This window comes from Belonocnema kinseyi, chromosome 5 (genome assembly GCF_010883055.1).
Source record: "Belonocnema kinseyi isolate 2016_QV_RU_SX_M_011 chromosome 5, B_treatae_v1, whole genome shotgun sequence".
Lineage (NCBI taxonomy): Eukaryota > Metazoa > Arthropoda > Insecta > Hymenoptera > Cynipidae > Belonocnema > Belonocnema kinseyi.
Genome location: NC_046661.1, coordinates 78,234,247 through 78,247,078, shown reverse-complemented (window position 1 = coordinate 78,247,078; position 12,832 = coordinate 78,234,247). Strand labels below are relative to the sequence as shown.

General features: G+C 31.5%; 1 pseudogene; it reads right to left on the bottom strand.

Annotated features, from left to right (window-relative positions):
• Positions 1-6,183: 6,183 nt before the first annotated feature.
• On the bottom strand, positions 6,184-9,602 carry LOC117173720 (annotated as a pseudogene).
• Between the last annotated feature and the right edge of the window lie 3,230 nt (positions 9,603-12,832).

Below are 12,832 nucleotides of genomic sequence, written 5' to 3'. Positions count from 1 at the left end.
GTTATAACAATTAAGTCAATACTTCTATTCAGGGCGTAAGGCCTGTCACGTGAATAATTAGATGTTATCATACTGGGCGAATTCGTTGTTGACCTTAGTGCCAGGTGAATTGAAAGCAATTGAATTGTTTCAAAAACGGTTTGGCACACAATGGTGGCCCTCATCAGTGAATTTGAATTAATCTTATAATAATTTGTGAAAAATCTTTGGGCTAGGGTGGTTCATATTTACTGTTGGTAGATTTTTTTTCAAATTTCTTTGGTCTCACCCTCCCCACCCCTCTATTTCTAAAACGTAAATGTTAATTTTTTATATTTCTTTGGAATCCTTTGGCTCTGTACAAGTATGACTTTTTGACTATTTTGAAAAAATATATACATATGAAACATATTCTTCTTCAAAATTTACAAAAGGCGGAACCATACATTTGAACCAAAATGAAAATTTCCACAATTCAAGGTGGCCCTCCATTTTTTTAAAACTCTTTATTTCTTTTTTTTTCAATGACAACTTTTCAGGTTTCAATTGAAATACTACATTATTGTAAAGGAAAATATTGCGTGATGCATGAAATTGAAAATTTTGAAAAATTCAAAACGACGCCTTATAAAATACTCAAAAACTCGTATTTTCTATGCTTTCGGCAAAAGATTTTTAAATTTTGAAAGAAAATCAATTAGATCTCGAAATTTGTAATCAATTGAAAATGGCAACTCATTACATATAAAATATTTAAGGATGAAAAATAACTTTTTTTCATGTTACAATACAATAATATCAACTTGAGAAATTTTCTCTTTTTTAAGAATTTTAAGTTTTGAGAATCACAAAATTCTTTCCGCAAATGTATTTCATATTTTGTTTGAATTTGTAAAAATAATGTTAATTTTTGAAAATAGTAATGAGGAGCCATTTTGAATTTTGTAAAATTACGACTTTCATGCAATACGAAATATGTATCTTTACAACAATGTCGCATTTTATTTGACAATCGAAAAGTTGTCTTCAAGAATTAAAGAAATAATGAGTTTAAACAAAATTTGGGCAGCCATCTTGAATTTTTTCAACTTTTTAAATTTTAATTGTGAACACGTGCTTTCTAGTAAACAAATCTGCTTCTTGGAAGAATTTGACGAGATTGTCTTATTGAATGAGGAAATAGAAATTTTTGATCAAAATCATAATAAATTCCGTTAAAATATAAAAAATAACCTGCATTAAAAATTTTGCGGTACATTTATCCATGTTAATTGCATGATAAATTTTGAGTGATTTAGGGCAGATGTTAATATTAGCCGATTCCGCTTAAATTTGGTGGAGATCATTTTTTTTGTCATTCAAAAAAAAGGGAATGAGACCAAGAAGAATACAAAATCAAGAAAAATAAGGACTATAGGGTTGCAAATCAATGCTTTTTTTAAACTGAAAGAAAATTAGCTGAAAAATATTTTCCAATAACTTTAATTATTTGTTGATTTGCAAGCTGACCAATTTTTGTCAGTTTTCAGTGAACGATGAGTAGTACAAAGACGACAAAATTTTGGTTTTTCCTCTTCAGAAAATAATCTTTTACCCATGCTAAAGACTTCTTACAAATTATGATAAGATATAATAAAATTCTCAGACAAGGGCCGCAACGATGTGCCAAAAAATTACAAGAATTGAATTGTTTTTTATTTTACCTAAAATTATGCCAACAACGAACTCAACATTTTCAATGAAATTCATTACTGAGAATCAACGCAATCACTCTTTTTAACAAATAATAATTGAATTATTTAAAACAATAAATGAAACTAAAAAAGACATTTTTTATGATTTACTGTTCTTCATATATAGTTTAAACAAAAACGGGGTTTAATAAAAAAAAAAAACACTTCTAAATCTGTTTTAACATTCATAAATCGCTTACGATAAGTCCGAAAATATTGTATCAATTGTCTAATCTAGGTATTCGTTTATTTTATTTACCAGTCATTCTTCTTACAACCGTAGTACCACACACTGCAGTTGCCCTCTATACCTTTATTACGTATTAGTGTCTCCTAAAATGTCTAACCTAGGTATTGGTTAATTTTATTCACCATTCATCCTTCCTACAACCACACTTGATACACTTAAATTTCCCTCTATACCTTTATTGCGTATTAGCGTCTCCAAAATTGTCTAATCTAGGTGTTAGCTTACTTTATTCACCATTTATTCTTCCTAAAACCTTATTATCATACACTTTAGTTGCTATTTATATCGTTATTAGGTATTAGCGTCTTACAAATTGTCTAGTATAGGTGTTCGTTTATTTTATTCACCAGTCATTCTAACTACAATCGCACTACCACACACTTTAATTGCCCTCTATACCTTTACTGTGGATTAGCGTCTCCAAAATTGTATAATCTAGGCATTAGTTTACTTTATTCACCATTCATTCTTCCTACAAACCTACTATCGCTCACTTCAGTTGCCCTCTATACCTTTATTACGTATTAGCGTCTCCAAAATTTCATAATCTAGGCGTTAGTTTATTTTATTCACCAGTCATTCTTCCTACAATCACACTACCACACTCTTCAATTGCCCTCTATACCTTTATTGCATATTAGCGTCTCCAAAATTGTCTAATATAGTTGTTGGTTTACTTTATTCACCATTCATTCTTCCTACAAACCTACTATCGCTCTCTTCAGTTGCCCTCTATACTTTATTACGTATTAGCGTCTTCCAAATTGTCTAGTCTAGGTGTTCGTTTATTTTATTCACCAGTCATTCTTCCTACAATCTCACTACCACACACTTCAAATGCCCTCTATACCTTTATTGCGTATTAGCGTCTCCAAAATTGTCTAATCTAGGCGTTAGTTTACTTTATCCACCATTCATTCTTCTTACAAACCTACTATCGCTCACTTCAGTTGCTCTCTATACCTTTACTACATATTAGCATCTCCCAAATTGTCTAATCTAGCTGATTGTTTATTTTATTCTTAAATTCTATTCGTACTCCTGATTACTGTAAGTTCTCTATCTTGATTAGCGTTAACTTCGTCTTTTTAGTTCTATTTCTTCTCCATCCTTAACCTAAGTTAGTTTTCGCAATCAAGATGTAATGATTCGTTCCACATTCAGAAGCTCTCATAACCCTTGTATCGTTTACTAGCTATCTCAGTCTCGCATCCGAAATAACAACGTCAATCATATCGAGGCACCAAATGTACAATTGGATTATCTTATGCCTGAAACAAGTATTTGTAATAAACAAACTGGAAGATAAGTTTATGCTGGTTTTTGACATTATGTTTTGCACTCTCATTCATAATCAGACCCACTCCTTAGCTACCATGTGATTCACTATTCACTCCTGACCATTGTTTGAGTACGTTTTCAACTCCCTTTTTTCTATTACTCTACTGTCGCATCCCTTTTTCTTCGCTCTAGGTATACATAAAATATCGCCTGAACCTTTTCTGGATGCATGCCCTTTGTCAACCAAAGTTTTTATCCAATTCGAGCCTACTCTATATTGTTTGTATTATTAATTGTTTAAAGTATACGCCCAACTACAAACCTGACGCGAGAAATATATTCTGCGAGTAAAAATCATGTCAAAAATAATAATTCAATAGTCGTAAACCAAAATAATCAGTCAAGTCCTCGTAAGGCAGAGAGTCAAGTTAAAATGTCAGCCCACCCACCTCCGGTTATTTAATTAAAGATTTTCGTTTGAAATAACCAATTTTGGGTGAAAAACGTTGAAATAACTTTAAAGTGCACAATAAATTTTGATCTTCTTTGAAATCTAATGATTTTTTACAAAAACCATAATGTCACCAAATTTTACCAAATTTGAAACATTATACCACAAAACCTGTTTATAGCGATGATTATTGTCAACTTTTTCATTATTTTTGTGATTAAATGTCATTCCTGTATTAAAGCAAATTAGTTTTAGCACAAAGGAAGTTGTGTTTAGGTATTAATAATAACACTATTTTCTATTGTTTTTATTGTATTTCTTTATAATAATTAAATAGGTTAATAAACAAGTTGTTTGTATTCTGTTGAATACTAAATTATTTAGTGAAAAATTCATTTTCTTCGGTAACTACTTGGTTAAAAGTTGAACGCCTTTTAAAAGTTTATTTATTCTTATTCCTGAAGATTTATACTTTTAATAAATTGATATTATGGTTTTATGACCAGCGAAATGTAGTAAATACAGCGGTGTTAAACTGAACCCAGGTCTTTCAGATTTCCGGTCTGATGCTCTACCCACGAAGCTATAGAGAAGAAAAAATATTTACTTTACAACCCTTACAAGTTGAATTCCGTCGTCATTCATTATACTTGGAAGAATAATTTTAATCATGATTTTAATTACTTAGTCCGACTTGAAAATTATACAATAGATAAGACTAGTTATTTCCTGGCAATTTTGGGTCGCTGAATCCAAATTCGGGCTCAGGATTTTTAAATATTCTCCCCTAAAAGTACGAAAAACGTGATTTTGGCCTATATTTGAGGTTATGTATTGTCGCTATTTTTTCAAAAAACTGTACATAGCACTTTAAAGAATTACTCTTTTCCTTTCAAATACCGTTGAGTTTGCTCAAATATCTTCTTTCTTCGTGAAGATATTCATTATTGAAAATTTCAAGTATTAAGAATTCTATAGGCCCGGAAATACACAGATGTCTGTTCTATAGTTTGAGGTTTGTTGGTTTGGAGTTTGTGGGTTTGGGATTTGTGGGTTTAGGGTTTGGGAGTTTGGGGTTTCTGGCTTGTGGGATTGGATCTGTAGTTCTTAGTTCAAAAAAATACACAAGAATAGTATAGTCAGAACTATAGCACAGACACATGCGTATTTTCGGGCCTGTATAATTCTTAATATTTTAACTTTTCAAAATGGAATATCTTGGCGGAGAAAAAAGTTATTTGAGTAAACTTAACGGATTTTGAAAGGGAAAGAGTAATATTTTCAAATATTATGTACAGTTTTATGGAGAAAAAAGGAAGAAGCGACAGTACAAACCCTCAAATATAGGCCAAAATCACGTTTTTTTCACTTTTAGGTTAGAATATTTAAAAATCCTGATGTGATAGAGCATTTCTTAGTCCGGATTTGGATTCAGCGACACAAAATTGACCGTCAATGACTAGTCTCGTCTTTTTTGTCTACTTGGTTTAAAATAAATGTTCCTTGAATATTCAATATTAATTTTTATAAGTTGTGAACAAAATTTCTCTAGCTCTGCTAGGATTCGACCCTAGGTATTTCAGACTTTCGATCTGATGCTCTACCCACTAAGATACGGAAATAAGAGAATACAATGAAACCCTTCAATAGCCTTCCCTTTTATAGCCCTTCCGAGAATCGACGCCGCGCCACAGGTAAGTGCAACAGGAGCTGCGCGGGGTGCGCGCGGTCTGCTCTTGTCACTCAGGCGAGCACTCAAGCGTGAACAAACAAAAGCGGAGCGGGCTATAATGAATCAGTTTCCACCCACAGTCAGCCCCAAAATCAGCGCTATAGAAGGGTTTCAGATTATTTTCTTTTACAACACTTACAAGATGAATTCCGACGTCATTCATTATACTTACAAGAATAATTTGAATCATCTAACACAGGGGATTGATTTTATTAATTGAGGTTGTGGTTTTTTGACCATCGAAATTTAGTAAATATTATAATGTGAATGTTTTTTGTCCACGTGGTCGAAAATCAAAGTTTTTAAAATACTGATTATTATTTTTTATAAGTTGTGAAAAAGTGTGGTATACAAACTATTAGAATCTTTAGTTGAACGATAAATGAAGTGATTTGACGAGGGAAATGTTTAAATTATTATTATTATTCTCTAGCTCCGCTGGGATCCGAACCCAAGTCTTTCAGATTTGCGGTCTGATGCTCTACCACTTAGCTACAGAAACACGAGAATATTTTCTTCTCAGCCCTTACAAGTTGACTTTCAACGTGATTCATTAGACTTATAAGAATAATTTTAATCATCTAACACATAAAAATAATTTCACTAATTGATTCTACGGTTTTCTGACCAGCGAAATTTAGTAAATAATATAATTTTAATCTTTTTTGTCTACGTGATCTAAAATCAATATTCGAGGGCTGTTTGATAAGTCAGTGACTTTTTGAATAAGAGAATTTTTTGGGGGACAAAAAGCGTTTCATTTCTCAACATAATCTCCTTTTAGTTCGATACACTTAGTCCAGCGTGTTTCCAATTTTCTTATTCCTTCCAAACAATAGGTTTTCTCAAGGCCCTCAAAATAGGCGTTTGTTTCGGTGATGACCTCTTCATTCGACCCAAATCTCTTACCGCCCAGCCATTTCTTCAGGTTTGGAAACAGGAAATAGTAGCCCAATTTATGGATTTTTGCCATCGCAACTACACACTTGTGCAACCGTGCATTGTCCTGATGGAACAGCACTTTTTTCTTCGACAAATGCGGTCGTTTTTTCTTCAAATCAGTATCGAATCTATCCAAAAGCTCTGAGTAATATTGACCGTTAATTGCTTTACCCTTCTGAAGGTAATCGATTGTGAATGATACCGCGTGCGTCCCAAAAAACGGTGGCCATGACCTTGTTGGCTGACAGACCCACCTTGGCCTTCTTTGGTGCACGTTTACCCGAAGAAACCCACTATTTCGATTCTTCCTTGGTCTCTGGTGTGTTGTGATGGATCCATGTTTCGTCCACGGTTGCGAAACGGCGTAAAAACTCGTTCAGATTACGGTTGAACATCGTCAAACACACCTTTGAAGTGGTCACACGGTTACGCTTACTCAGCTCAGATTTCATTGGGCTCCCAATGATCATTTGAGAGAGTTTTCAAGTTTCAGATGTATTCCTCTGAACGTAGGTGCCCATGTGGGCATCTAGGAGAAAGTATCATTTTGAGACTGAATTTTGGCTCATGCAGAGTTGTGGAGTTCTGAACCGCGCTGTCAGCCACCTGAATACCTGTCAAAGGAACTATTCGCTTTGCGATATTAGACTAAATAATTTTTAATAAGGAAATCAATTGAAACAATATTTACCTAATTTTCAAATTTCTTTCATTTAATAGGGCGTACCAGTCACTTAGAATAAAATTATAACTTCCTAATGCCACTTCCAAAAGTTAGGTTAGTCAGGCCCGTCAACATTTAAACTAAAGCCGGGATGTATAGAAAAAGTCATAACCGTCTACATATACAATAAGGTATTTTCACTCCAATTGATAGCTTACTTCATTTCGTTAAATACTGAGGGCATAACAATTGACCAAATGCATGGGAATTGGTTAATTTTTGCTCTATTCTTCTAATATCTTCGTAGAAAGTAATTTTTTGGTATAAGTTCAATTGAAAAATAGTTTTTCTTTTTTAGGGACTATTTAATGCAATCATAAAATGAAAATAATGTTCATTTATGCGTGCGTTAGGGCTGAGCGCTGGTTGTCTACCCTTTGAAGTGCGATTCAAAATTACATTGAAAAATAATTCTTGCAATTTAAATAAATAATTATTAAAATATACACAAGAATGTATACAGATTGTGTAACTTTTGAATTCAGACAAAAAAAATGATAACACATATATTTGATGAATAACAGTTTATTTTTAATGAATTTGAAAGACTGACTAATATTTCTCAAAATATTTAATTCGAAAAGAAATTTCTTGGAAAAGTGATTGAAAATAATTAATCACAAGTTTTTAATCGAAAAGAACAGTATTCTCAGCTGAAATTATTTTTAGAAAAATTCAAATATTATCATTATTAAATTTTACAATTAACTTCTATATATCAAGCTGCAGAAACAGTATATGGTATTTCAACAAATATATCTATTACAAAATGTTTTGTGAACTATAAGTCAGTTTTTGGAGTTCAATGAAAATAAAGTATTATTTATAAAATATGTGTTATACACTTTTTTCTTGTCTGAAATCAAAATGTACACAATTTAAATATATTATTGTGTATATTTTAATAATTGTTTATTTAAATCACAAGAATTGTTTTTTTTTCAATATAATTTTGAATCGCGCGCCAAGTGTGGCCAACCAGCGTTCAGCCCTAACGCAAGCGCATTATCTCAGGGTGCCAACATTGGCATCATTGGTCCACAGTACACACCGGAAAAATAAATCAAATCAGCCGGCAGGAAAAAGTTGGGATATGAAAGCCTCATTTAGGTATTTTCACTTCGACCATCAGTTAACTTCACTTTGTTAAAAGCTGAGGGGGAAAAATGGATCAAATGCATGGAACAAAACTTTATTTATGTAATATATTTGTAATTAATAATCATTATTATTATTTTATTATTTCATTAAATAGTAATTAAAAAATAAAATCTATTTTTAATGCACTTTTATAGAAAAAATTACCTTTTACGGAGATATTAGCAAAATAGGGCAAAAATGAACTGAATACCATACACTTGGTCCCTTATTTTCCCCTCAGCAATCTACGAAGTGAAGTTAGCTGTTTATTCAAGTGAAAATACCTAATAGGCTTTAATCTTATCAGTTTGAATGCTCCCGCCGCTATATTTGAAACATTGCAATGTTTCACGAAACTCCCAATGTTTCATGAAACTTTTCATCAGGCTAAAGTTTCATGCAAATTTACATCCCTACTCATAGCGAAAAACAAATTTCTGTTTTTATTATACAATTGTATTTACCTTATCTTTCATATATGACGCTAGCCACTGCAAGATTAGATATCTAAGATACCTTTAAACTTCCGCAGAAAATCTAGTGGAAATTTGTTCGAACGAAAAGACATCAATTTCGATGCAGGCGGTCACGACTTAGTTTGTACATCCCGGCTTTGGTGGTTTGAATGTCATATAGTAGGTTTTGACTAACCTAACATTTGGATATTATATCACGCCAAGTACTATTTTTATTTCAAGACTATTTAGTCGCTGGTAAATGGGAGGAAATAAAAAGTTAGGTAATTATTATTATAACTTACCTGCTTATTAACATCTGTTTCACTCAAATAACGACCGACAAAATCAGCTTGACAGGTGACTTACAGTTTGTAGACGACACTTCACGTTGCACTGGATGATAAAAAACAGTGTCTAAATGATGCTTTTCCCCAAGATTCTCCGAATGAACCTGTGTGGTTCAAATTTGTTGCAACTCTATTGAACACCGACTTCGGTGTACATTGGAGGATCGGCGATTTTCTGTGTATGTTCGAGTGTGAGCAATCGTGGCACCCATCTCGCGGATAGTTTTTTCATGTCCAAATATTCATGCAAAATGTGTTGTACCCGCTCAGTTGAGATGCCTACAGCCTCAGCCACCTCACGCACTTTCGCTCTCCTATCGTCCAATATCATTCCATGGATTTTATCGATGATTTCTGGCGTGATGATCTCTTTTGGGCGACCTGAACGTTGGGCGTCACTTGTGCTGGTACGACCACAACAAAACTCAGTAAACCACTTCTGGATCATTCAAATTGATGGTGCAGAGTTCCCATAGTATATAGCAAGCCTTTCCTTCGTATCAGTAATGGTTTTTTTACGTAGAAAATAATGCTTAATCAGGACACGAAATTCACTTTTTTCCATTTTCGTTAAAATTCACGAGGTTATGTGATTTCAATGGCTGTCAAACACAAACTAAATGACCCAGCTTGCTCAAGATTTAACAAGAGTCTATTCATAGATGGCGTTGACGAAATAAAATGCTTATTTGCCATAAAAAAAATCTCTTTTTCAAAAAGTCACTGACTTATCAAACAGTCCTCGTATTTTGGATATCGATTATTAATTTTTATAAGTTGTGAAAAAATCTCTCTATTTAAATGTTAAAAATAACGTGGTAAAAATGTTTTAAATATTGGGGGGCGTGTATGCATTTTTTGGGATTTGTTTTTGTAAATTTCGGGTTTCTTTAAAAAAACTGGTTACCAGTTGCACATAAAAAACAGAAGATAAACTTTACATCGATTTATATCCCACCAAATACAGAGCATGAGCTTCGATCCATACATAATCGGTTTTGATGTTGATATTGATGGTTGCCCATGCTTAACCCACGATTTACTATGCTTAAAATTATCAAAACGAATCCGCTTCTCATCGCCAGTGACGATACGATTCAGAAATCCTTTCCGATTTTGCCGTTGGAGTAGCTTTTCACAAGTGAAAAATCTCCTTTCAGCGTCCTTTTGCTACAGTTCGTAAGGGGCATAATTATTTTGATTTTGGACCATTTCCAGTGCATGTAAGCTTCTAGAAATGGTTGATCGATCTGCTGTTAATAATTTTGCAAGTTTCTCTAGCGTTTGACACGGATCTTCAGAGAGTAACTTCGCCAATTCCTTATCTTCAATATTTTTTGCATGGCCCAGACGTTCTTTGTCCTCTGTATCCAAATGTCCACTTTTAAATTTTCGAAACAAGTACTCACAAGTTCTAAGCAATAGACTATAATCCCCGTAGGCTTCCAAAAGCAATCGATGAATTTCAGCAGAACTTTTCATCTAATTGAAGAAGGAAAGTAAAAGTTCCCGCAAATGCTGCTTTATTGGTAAGTCAACTGACATCTTTAATGATATAAAAACTATGCTGTTCATTTTTCAGTAAAATAACACCTAATGAAAACTCAGGCCACATAATGAGGCTTCAATATGAATATAGTAACGATATGCCTCGATGCGATATGTAGGTGGTGACTATTGGTTTAATTACATGTAAAAATATCTGACTCCATTCAGATTCCCCATACCACTTGGTTCAGAAGGATAAATGAATGACCGCTGAATTTAACTCAACAGAAATAACTCTTTATTCAAAGACAGTCATTCCAAATCTATGACAGGTCGATGTCAGTGTGAAGAGAGTAGGAAACCCCACCAAACCTACCGTTTGGGAGCCGCAAAACTGAAAGTGCATGATTACCGCTATAAGTTCGTGTGTAAGCCGAAAATGCATGACTCGTACTTCGATTTTCTCAGGTTTTTTGCTGTACGATGATTGCCGATCTGAAAGCGTCGGAAAACTTCGGTGGTCTTGTATTTATATCTCGATCCCCATTTGAAAGAAATTAAAGAAAGTTCAACTAAAAGAATTAGTTTTCTGCACCACATAATTATTTTAAAAAAATAAAATACATAAATTTTAAAACAAATTTGTTTAAATTGTTTTAAACAAACTAGTTAAATTTTTAAACATAAAGTTAAATTTTCATCCAAAAAGCTGAATTGTATACTAAAAAAGGCATTTTTAATAAAATACGTGAACTTTGCACAAAAGAAATTTATTTTTCATTAAGACTAATTTTCTATACAAAAAATTAATGTTTAATCATAGTTATTATAGTCATATGTAAAGAAAAACAAAACTAATTTTTAAAGAAAAACAAATGGAATTTTGTACAAAATAGTTGAAAATCCTCAAATATTAAAAAATCCTTTACAATCTCTTGAAATTTTTCAAAGCTCTTGAAAATTCCTTGCAATTTTAAAAATACCTTAAAGTATTTCAAATCCTTGAAAATCTCATAGTAAATTATTGAAATCAATTGAAAGTGCCTTAGAATCTATTAAAATATCCTAAGATATATCAAATCCTTAAAAATCTCATATTAAAATACTGTAATAAATTGAAAATTACTTTGGAATGTTTTAAAATAACCCTTTTAAGTATTTTTAATTCTTTGAAGTTTCTTTCAGTTATGAAAATAAATTGAAAATCCCTTGACATCTTTTAGAACATCCTCAAATATTTAAAATCCTTAAAAAATTTAAATATTTGAAAATGTTTTAAAAGATTTCAAGGAATTTGAATTCATTTCTATAATTTATTACGAGATTCTAAAAGACTTGAAATATTTTAGGGTATTTATAAAATTTAAAGGATTTTTCAAGAATTAAAATTTTTTTTTAAAAGTTTAAAAAGATTTTAAAGGATTTTAAATATTTGGGGATGTTTAAGAAGATGTCAAGGAATGTTTAATTTATGTTTATTATTTAAAGGAATTTCAAAGAATTTTAACAACTTTAGCAGGGTTATTTTTAAAAAAATTGAAAAGTACTTTAGAAATCTTTAAAAGATGTCAAGGTATTTCGAAAGAATTTGAAGGTCTAGAAATATTTCAGAGTATTTTAAAAGGTTCCAAGGGATTTTCAATTGATTACAGTATTTAAATATGAGATTTTAAAGGATTTGTTGTATCGTAGGATATCTTAGTAGATTCCAAGGAATTTTAAATTGATTTCAATAATTTAGAATGAGATTTTATAGGATTTGAAATAAAAAATATTTAAAATATTTAAGGGAATTTTTTAAATTGCAAGGAATTTTCAAGAGCTTTAAAAAATTTCAAGAGATTTGCAAGGATTTTAAATATTTTAAGATGTTTTAAAACACTTCCAAGGAATTTTAAATTAATTTCAATAATTTAAAGCGATTTCAAAGAATTGTAACAATTTTTTAAAAAGTTTTTGTGATGAAAGTGGAACTACTTTGTTAGAATTATTTTTTGATTGATGATTCATCAATTTAGTTAAAAAAAATTGTTTTATGAAAATTTAGCTTTTTTGTAGAAAATTATTTTTGTTTTTGGTTAATAATTAATTTTTTTAAACTACAAAGTTAACTATTCTAGGTTTTGTTGAAAAGTGATCATTTTAGTAGAAATTTTTTGTATTTTATTGAAAATTCATTTTTTTCAGAAAACTATTGAAAGTTTAACTATTTCTATTAAAATCTAGTCAAGTAGCCATTAATATTAACATATTATTTTATAGTTATAATATTAAAATCAATAATATATATAATATATATAATCCCGG